The sequence below is a fragment of the Meriones unguiculatus genome, chromosome 10 (assembly GCF_030254825.1).
Source record: "Meriones unguiculatus strain TT.TT164.6M chromosome 10, Bangor_MerUng_6.1, whole genome shotgun sequence".
Lineage (NCBI taxonomy): Eukaryota > Metazoa > Chordata > Mammalia > Rodentia > Muridae > Meriones > Meriones unguiculatus.
Window position 1 is genome coordinate 118,099,197 of NC_083358.1, and position 10,323 is coordinate 118,109,519.

Genomic DNA, 10,323 nt, shown 5'->3' on the forward strand with positions numbered 1-10,323 from the left:
CTCAGGAGTTCTCGGATGAGCTGGTCGAGGTAGGGAGCATCACCCTAACTGGGTAGTGCTGTTTCGTGGGCTGAGGCCCAGCACTGCTGCGCAGGCCTCCCTCCCTGTTTCCTGGCCCGTGTCTGACTCCCGCCACCGTCCCCGCCACAGCGGGCTGCACCCTCGAACTGCGAGCTCAGCCATCCCTTCCTTGAGAGTTGCTTTTGCCCAGTAATTTGTCACGGCAACGAGAAAACCAACACAGCCCAGACTGATCGAGGATGCTGCTCTCCATCCATGTGTCTCAGCTCACAAATCCTAAGGATTCAAAGGTGTGCCGTGGACACCAGCCCCTAGAGACCATTGGCCGAAGATGAGAATGCGTGCTGAGGAAATCCGTGCTTTCCTTGTTGATGGCCCTTCCAAGCTTCAAAAGCTCAGCCATGTGGACCCCCAAGATTCCTTAAGGTCCCTAAAATTCCCAGAGCATAAGTTGCTGTCAATGTGGCCACTTGCGCTGTTTTGGGGCTGGAGCCTCATCTACCTTTTCCAACACTAAACCCACCACCATGTCAGGTTCTATCACTTACTATCTCACATGGGGCACGTTCTGACTAGGGCTGTCACACTCTGCCACCGCCCTGTGTCCTCTACAAGGTTCCTTGAGCACACTGAAGGTAGAGCGAGATCCCGCCTCGGCTCACGGAGCCAGTGAGAAGTGTGAGGAGGTTGGATTGACAGAGTTGCGGCAACCAGTTTGTCTCAGTGCCTGGAGCTCGCTGAGCTCCCGGGGAGGCAGTGGTGATTAGTCAACGGTGGGTGGAGCTAGTGCAAATCACGTCGTGTGTAGTCAGACCGGGGCTGGCACAAATCAGCCTCCATGCTGCGGGATTCCTGTCTATGCAAGGGATCTCTTACGGAGACTATTAAGTGTCTCTAGAAGTCAGCGAGTGGCCGGGATGTGTGTCTGTCTCATGAGTCAGTGAAGACGCCGGATGCTGGATTTTAAGTGGCTGCATCCCCAAGGCCCAGAAAGGCAAGGACTTGGTCAGAGGTCCTCCAGGCCCACCTGTGCCACTTGGGCCTTGCCTTTTCCTACCTACCCCAAATGTCCCTGAGTCTAGCGGCAGAAGGAGCTGTCTTTAGCAGTTGCATCAGCCACCTTTGAGCTGCCTCTGAGCGGTCACTGTGGTCACTGCCCTCTCTGAGGGCTGCCACTTGAGTGTGAACTAAAATGTCCCCTCTGCTCCATTGGGTGTCATCCTCACCCAGCACCAACTTGTCTTTAACGTTACTGTTTCCAGGTGTTTTAGTCCATGTTCCTTTGCTGTGAAGAGACACCGTGACCACGGCAACTCTTATGAAGGAAAATGTTTAATTGGTCAGAGATTAAGTCTATTCTATCATCATCAAGTCAGGAAGCAGATGTGGCGCCGGGGCTGGGAGTTCTACTTCCTGATCCACCGGCAGCAGAACACACTGGGCATAGCTTCAGCATGTAAGACCTCAAAGCCCACCTTCACTGTGAGACTCTTCGACAAGGCCACACCTACTCTAACAAGACCACACCTCCTAATAACGCCCCTCCCTACAGCCACACATTCAAACACATGAGCCTGTGAGGGTCATTCCTAGTCAAACCACCACACCAGGGAATGCTCTTTCTCTCCACCAACCCCATCTGTGGGAACTTCTGGGTAATGTCAGCCAAGTGTCTGGCCTCAAGCAGGAGCAGCCAAATCACTAGTTCTGGTCTCCTATTTCCAGTTACAGTATGGGCTTCAGTACATGGCTGTCTCCAAGCATCTCTAATCCCACACGCGCGAATGAAAGCTTGGTAACCGCCTTCCTTCCCACACTGTCCTCCCCAAGCCAGCTTCCTCTGTTGGCATAGCAACCACAGGCTTCTCTTCTGCTGCAACCTTCCCAGCCCAGCTTCTGTACCCAGATAGTTTTCTATTGATTCTATCCACAAAACCGCCCTTTCTCTCTACCTCCCTCCGTGGCCCTCTGTTGCAATCTTCACATACCTTTCCTAGGCTGTTTATTTCTCCTTCAGGAACACCACACAGCCGTGAAACACTCTGTCATCTACCGGGTACCAGGCACTCGCTAGATGCGCAGCTACTACGAACAAGTTGTGCCCTTTTGCTTCTTATGGTTTTTGACAGTGGGGAAATGATTCCCATTTTAAAGATAGGCAGTAGAGGCCCAGGAGAGACCAGACACCAAGCCCCATGGCTCCCAAGCGGCAAAACACAAACTTCACTGGGTCTTGGCAGTGCCAGCCCTGTGCTTCTGAACACGCATCTTCTCAACTTCTCTGTCTCTGCCTGCGGAGTCACCTACCGCTCCCAGAGTCCGCCCCCTTCTTAAAGTAACAGCCAATCAGGAGAAGGCTGAGGAGATTGCTCAGTTGGTAGTAAGCTTGGCACACAGCATGGGGAGCTGAGTCTGAGCCCCCATATCACACGGAGGACGCAGGTTGGCTGGAGCTGCAGTGCTGGAGAAGCAGAGGCGGGAGCACCCTGAGACTCAGTGACAAGCCACCCTACCCTGATCGCCAAGCTGCAGGTTAATGAGATACCCCTTCTCACAAACAAACAAACAACAACAGTGTGGGTGTCTCCTAATGAGTGACACCAAGGCTGTCCTCTGGCCTCCACACCAACACATACCTATGCCCACGCAGAAAAAAGCATACCAACAGTGATGGAATCAACCCAGAATTGATGAGAGCCCCACAAAGCCCCTCCAGACCATGTTCCTGTGGCCTTTGCTGCTCTATAAACATGCAAAGGTCCTGGGTAGGCTCAAACATCCATCTTGGGAGAAGTATGTAGCTTCTGGCCCTAGGGGAGTCCAACAGACCTTCCAGCTATGTCTTTCCTCTGCCTTCCATGTCCTGTCCCTCAGGACATGAGCCACTCAGCCTAATGCTGAGATAGGATAAAACCAAAATGTATGTGTGAGGAGGAAGCATGGGCAGGCACTAGTCAGATCTGAGTTGGGCATAACAAGGCATGAGCAGCTGGTTTGTGTAAAGGAAGCCCTACATCTGCCCTTTACCTCTGGGTCACAGGTTCAAATCCAGCCAAGCCTTGCCTGACAGAAAATCATTACCAGCTCTATGTCAGGCCACTTGACAGATGGGAAATGAGTTTCTGTCTCCAAGCAGCAGGCGGGTGTCCATACCACACTTGGCGCTAAGCTGCTCTCAGGTCTACGGAGACACAGTGCAAGCCTTGTATGGTTGCCCCTGTGTCAGGCCGCGTTCTGAGGTCAGACAGAGCTGCATTTGGTGTCTGCAAGGGCCTGACAGCACTCTCCCTTTACCCTTTTCATGAGCACTTTATTAATCAGTTGCCTTTTCTTTCCTTCTGACAGCGTTAACAAGTCATTTGAAGTAGTGGAACTGAGAAAAATCTGACTTTGCAGCATCAAAACAAAGGCAGCCAACATCGCCACAGAAAACAGCTGGGAAAGGATTTTGATACCGAGTCCTGAACTGGGTTCACTGACTTGGCAGCCTGAAAAATCACACATTTTAATAATAAAAGAAAATGTTTTCAGCGCACCGCCAGCCTTGTCCCTTCTCGGCTCTACAGCACCTCACATGTATCGGGGGACACGGAGGGCCTCGAGGCTGACTTGCGGACTGCACGGAGCATCAGCTCCCACAGGGGCTCTGACTCCCCAGCGGTCACGGCCAGCATCCCAGAAGGGGATGGGGCAGTGCAGGGCGAAGGATGTGGGGCTCAAATAAGGGACCCGCTAGCCGGGAGCGTGGTGTGGGAAGGTATGTCGCGCCAGTGGCAGCCTGAATCTGGGCTGTTCTGGGTGACCCCCTCAGACTCCACAGCGGCACCCTCTTTGAGCTCACCTCACCGCAGCCTGGAGGATCAGCTCGGCAGCGCAGGGCTGGGTTGAGATAGGCTGGGTTTCCAAATCCCTGTCCCTATGAAAGGCTTGGGGCTACTGAGCAGTGCAAGCAAAGCATGATGAGGCAGAGGGGCTTTCCCTAAGAAGCTCTGCATGACTGGTGTTACAGATTCCCTCTGAGGTGTTATGTGACTTGGCTTTACGTTACTGTTAAAAAGATCTCAGATGCCTGCCACTCATCCAACATAAGGTGGTATGGGCATAGGGGATTCACACACACACACACACACACACACACACACACACACACACACACCTCGCCTCGCCCCTTGCCGCCTGTGACACACTCAGGAGAGCGGGCCCTGCACCTCGCCTGGGCAGCACGGTAGAGCTGGCCCTGGTAGTGAAGGCCAGAGTGTGAGAGCAGGAGAGCTGTCCCTGCCCCTTGCAGGCTGCAGCTTGGGTGAGGATCCGGGGACAGTGCTAGAGAGCTCGCCGTGGTGGGGTGGGTGTGGGAGAGCTGGCGAGCTGACCAGCTCAGCTACCAGCCAGGCTCAGATCCAGGGCTCTGAGCTGACCCCAACATCTACCCCATCTGTGAGCTGCTACAGCACATGAAGGGGCCGGTCCTGCAGATCCGTGCAGGATCTCCATGACACAGAGCAACGGCAGGACGTCCTAGAGGAGCCATGAGGAGGATCCAGTACTGATGGCGCAGCAGAAGCCAGAGGCCTCGGACCAGACTAACGACTCACTGCGGTGAACATTTGCACATGAAGATGTGTGGACAGAAGGGTGCGCTCTGGGACACACTGGGACACGCTGCAGCTTCCATGGTGACATGCGGTTTTGTTGTTTGGTTTGGTTTGGTTACTTATTTTATTTTTATTTATTTTTGCTTTGTTTTTATTTTCTTTTGTGAGGAGGAGATTATAAGGAGGACAGATACAAAGAAACGGGAGGGTGAGTGGGATTGGGGTACATAATGTGAACTTTACAAAAAAAACAATAAAAAAATTTTTAAATAATAAAATATTGCTTATTTTTTGAAGAGAAAATAAAAGATCTGAGCTCAATCAACTTGTAAAGAAAAAAAGGTCTGCCTTAACTGACAATTTTGGATGTTCCAGTCCACGGTCAACGGGACCCAGTACGTTTGGGGCTGTACCTCACACAGGGTCACATGGCAGAGGAGACTGCTCACCTCATGGTGGCCAGGAGAGGAGACCGTGGTGGCAGATTCCCACAGTCTCCTTCAAGGGTACACCGTCAAGAGCCTAGCTTCCTTCAACCAGACCCGTCTCCTGAGGGCCCACCAAGCCCTCACAGCACCAGACGCTGAACTCCAAGCCTTGGACACACGGAGGAGCCTTTGGAAGATACTAACACTGGAGGAAGTGTTTGCTTACACCTTCCTCTGACCCCTCTCACCACCAGGCTAGAGGGACTTACAAAGACACCTCCCTCCCCCTCCTGGGTCCTGAAAACGCTCCAAAGAGTAGCCCCTCAAATGCACACACATTGCGCTTTCCTTTAGGTGCCCTACCTAGTGAGAGAAGCTCCCTCACCTCGGATTGTTCTGGCAAGAGCAGGGCAGGAGTTGACCTGGTTCCGCACTTCCAGATCCCCCTACCCGCTCCCAGAGTGTGAAACCTGACAGCACTGTGTAAGGCCAGCTGGGCCTTGGAGACACACAGCAGATAAGCCCCCTGGTGTAGGAAACCTGGCTGGTGTGTGCTGGGACCTTCCAGGCAGCTGGGCAACCGGGCAACCGTGAGGGCGAGAGAATGAGGAATTCCCCAGCTGCTTCTGGCACAAGACGTCCTTCCTCTTCCTCACTGCCCCTTCAACTCGGCTGTTAGGACAGTGGCAGGTGGTTGGATGGACTTACCCCACACCTCATGTTCTGAGGCTAGTTCCTTCTGCCCCACCCCGACCTGTACCCCAGGGTGCTCACGTGACCCATATGACCTGGGAAGTAAACCAAACTTACAAGGCTCATGAATGCTCCTGAAGCGAGGCGTGCAGGAACCCTCCCCACAGTCATGAAAGCAGCAAGCAGGGACTGGGCGGAGAGGGCTGAGCCTCTCTCAGGCCTTGCAGGCTGTGCAGAGAGCTCCGCCGATGTAGCGTTTGTGCACCCAGCGTTGTTGGCTCGTGGCCTGTGCAGGAGTGGGCTCTCCGCGCTGCAGCAGCTCTAAGTAACCGTCGTGCCCACGCTCTGGCAAGTAACAGGAGGTACCAGTGCACCAAGCTAGACTTGGATGGTTTCTCTGGTGCAAATCTGGGGTAAACAGACAATTATAGCACCTAGACTGAAGGGGGAAAGACCATAGTACTGGAAATTGGCAAGAGATTGCTCCCAGGAGTACTTGCAACAGCCGGGGCTGTCTTACCCCACTGCTGAGTTTCTAGAAGTGATGGAATGCACATCTCCCAGTCTGGTCTGACCCTTTGGCAGACACATGGTATGACTAACTAGAAACATGCCTTCTTGTAGCTGCTCACACAGAAGTTTGGAACATCGATTTCCTGCTGGACCCAAATCTCTGAGGCCGAAGCGGCTCTAGCCTAATGCGTGGCCGCCATGGACGTATCCCTTCCGAATGAGAGTTCAGTCCCCTGGAACAGACTCACCAGGGTGACGAGCAACGTGTTGTAGAAGTAACCTCTGAGCATGGAGGACACACAGCCCCAGGGCTCTCTCTTTGCTCTTTCGTCATCCACTGTCTGTTGCCAGCGTCTGTAGGCCGTAGCTGGCTTCTTTGGCGGCCCTTTTGCTGCCCCCTTTCTCCTACAAGCTCTCGGGCCAGCTTCAACTGTCATCTTCAGGCTGCCCTCGCGGAAACAGCAAGCTTCCAAAGCCAGCTTTCCGGAGCTGTCCCTGCCCACCCAGAGAGGTCCACAGAGGGTCAAAGGCTGTCAGGAGAATGACCCTGAGGAAGGGTAGGACCCTGGGCAGAGGCAGCCTTGACCTTCTCTCGGGCTGTGGTGATCCCGGAAAGGGGCACACCTGGCTGGCCCAGCCCCAGCAGACACCAAAGGGAAGCAGCCCCCTCCGCTGGGATTTCTCTCGGGCCTGGATCCGGGAGGAACCGGGGACTTGTCCTGGCGTTGCTACAGCCTGCTTTTGAGGTCAGTCGCATCCTAGTCGCTCCCAGCCAGCCGGGCAGGGGCAGATGCGCAGAGCAGGAAACAAAGGCCGACTCCTGGCCCAAGTCCTAGCACCGTGATTGTGAGGCCTGCTCTGATCACTTGGCCTGGCCTGGATTTTGTCTGCTGCTCTAAACAGAGGGCATGGTGATGACAGCCCCTCCCCCACCACCACCAACACACACACACAGGGCTGTTTCCAGAAGAAAATGGGGCCATGCGGGATGACACAATGTCCAGCTGGGAGACTTGAGGGTGTGCATCAGACATGCTCCAGAAACAGATTTTAGTGGCCAAAGAGCACTTTTAGTTTATCACTTATTGCAATAATTAAGTTCATTGACGAAAACACGTAAGAATAATCTTTTCTTCCATCTCTCCTAGCCATGGAGTTCAATGGAGATGTTCTCTCTTTTTTTTTTGGGGGGGGGTGTGGAGGGAGACAGACAGAGAGAGACAGAGACAAAGAGAGAAAGAAAGAGATATAGAAAATGTGCACAGACTCCCCCCAGACTCAGGCGTGAGCTGTCTCATTCACACGTATTTACACGCGGTGTGAGATGCCTGCGGCTGCCTGCCTGGGAACTCTATTTTTAGCTATTTGGATGCTCCAGCTTCCCCTGTGATCCTTCCTGCTTCTTTTCTGAGGACTTCCGGCCACTGCTTTCTTGGGAGAAAACGGCTGAAGCTATGCCTTACTGGAGGCTGAACTCAAGCGAGAGCCCCCCCCCACATCAGGTGATTCTCCTCACCCCCCAGGACAAAGCTGGAGCTGACAGAGCCGTGGAAGCCTGGCGCCTCCTGCATAAGAGGACCGGGCGTCGAGAGCGATTCTCTTGGCCTGTTTTTCTAGTTGTGCTGGTGGAAGAATGGAACAAGAGCCTGCCCTGGAATTTTAGACGGGCCTCTCTTTTCTAAAACAACACAAAACAGCGCTATTTCCTAGACAGAGCTCTGAAATGTATATTTATAAATATTTTCCAAGACTGCCCTCTAGTGGAAATCTAGGCGCAATAACCCATCTTATAAATTACTCCTTGGGATTCCAAACTTCCGAGTAAAAGCAAGCATTGCAGGGAGACCTTCACGCGTGCTCTGAAAGTTTATCACGCCGTCTTTGTGCCCAGAGGGGTGTCGGGATTTCACTGAGTTGTACCTTGTTTCTACCAAACTGCACAAACACACACACACACACACACACACACACACACACACACACACACACACACGAAGACTGTCTCAGTTTTTTGCTTGTTTTTGTTTTTGTTTTAAGAAATCCTGCTTAAGCTGGAAATAGTGTTATAAGGATATTCTAAAACTGGAAGTGCAGGGACTTGTCGGGAAGGACAATGGGAAAATGTGCCGATGTGTCCTTAGGCTTGAGCGCTTGACTCGCGGCTCTGTTATTTTGGCTGAGGAAGGAGCCAAGGCTGCGAGAGCGTCCAACCTCACAGGCCACACACACTGCTGGGTTCTTCACCTTGGAGGATACAGGACAATGAGTCATTTGTGCCTCTTCCTGGCTGTTCCTGGCCAAGGTCAGCTTTCCCACTGGAACTCAGCAGCCTGGCCCCGTGCCCAAGCTGTCTGGAGCCTTTCAGTGGTGCACAGCCCGGGAACAGGGTTGGGTTCCACCGCTCTTCCAGCCCCGCTCCCCTGCCCCCTCTGCCCCGGGGCCCCAGTTCCGGCTCAGAGGCAGCCTTGTCCACATCATAAAACCCTTCACTTTGCTCCATTTGGAAGGAAGGGCCTCCTCCTGGAGGCTCGAGGAAGTGGGTTGTCCTGCAGAAAGGGTCCCAGATGAATTCTGTGAGAAGACGCGAGTCCTGACCAATCTCTCTTTCTTTAGGGAGCTCTGTGAAGACAAATAATTCTCGCCTGTTTGGACTGGTTCTGAGGCCTTGCAAACCGCTGCCACACGGAGCAGTAATAGCAGAACAGGGGTTTTTCATGGGTTTGTCCATTGGGCAAGTGCATCTTGGGCAGCCACTCTGTACAAGGCGCTGTCTAGACTGACCAGCAGGACAGACAGAGGCCCTGACCTCGGAAAAATTACAGTCTAGTGAGGACAGACAACACGTAAGGAAATAAATCACTTCAAGGGCTGTGAAGGAGACCAGCAGGACAATGGAGCACCCACGCAGAGGCTCTATGCAGACTGGCTTTTCTCCGAAGGTTATGCTGCAGCACCTACTGTGTGTTGGATAGTCACTGTGTGTGGATTTGAGAACACAAAAACAAAGGAAATTCAGCTGTGCCTTCTGAGATTTCAGAACCCAGTGGTAAAACGCTGATTTTCTCGTGATGTCAAGGCTGGGTGCTAAGATCCACAGTATATATCGCTCGTAATATATCTATCAAGTAGATCACGGCATCTCTGTGTCACAGAAGTGAAAACTCAGTTTAAGGGACAGGAAAATGCTTGCCCAAACCTGTTGATTTCATCCAAAGCACCATGAAGTTTTGAATTTAGTCATATCTTACTCTCGTGTGCGTGTGTGTGTGTGTGTGTGTGTGTGTGTGTGTGTGTATGTGTGTGTGTGTGTGTGTGTGTGTGTGTGTGAAATTCCACACCCCACTGGGCACGAAGGTTTTATGCGGTTGCCTCACAGTGTCAGGTAGGGTAACAGCACAGTGCTGCAGCTGTCTGAACATCTGGATGGCGGGCTCTTGCTATGGTACAGAGGAGAGGTGGGGATGGCATGCCGGCTCTGGATGTAAACAGATATGCCATTTCACTAGCTCCTTCAAGTGGCACCCAGACCTGGAAGGTGATTTCAGAGTCCCGCAGCGTACATCCTGATGACAGGCCCACGCTCCTCCACTGGGCCAGTTCTGGCCTCAGCCCACCAGTGAATGGATCTCTTGACTCTGGGAGAAAGACGCTTTCTACTTACACAAAACTCTTCACTGGCCTGACCCTGAGCAGGAACAAGGAGGAAGGAAAGGCCACCAGATCTGACCTTTGACCTCTCCTCTGCCAGCAGCACCATGAGTCCATCCGCCCCACCAGCTCCTCCGGTAGGAGGGTAGGAGGTTGTTGACGTGGTACAAGCAAGACCTGAATGGGGTTTTCAAATAAGGGGGTGCTCTGAGAAGCAGTTTTCAACCTGGGGTCTGAGGCTCCTGGACTTCAGGGATGGACATACCCTGCGGGAAAACGCAATGAAGGATGAGGAGCAAGGAAAGGACAGGTGAGGCTTGAGGATTGGCCGGCCTCACATGCTGGGTTTCTGTCAAGAGCAGGCCCCTTTTGAGGAGCTGCTTTGTCATCATTAAGGCAGGATCTGGGCCTTATTGTCCTTAACC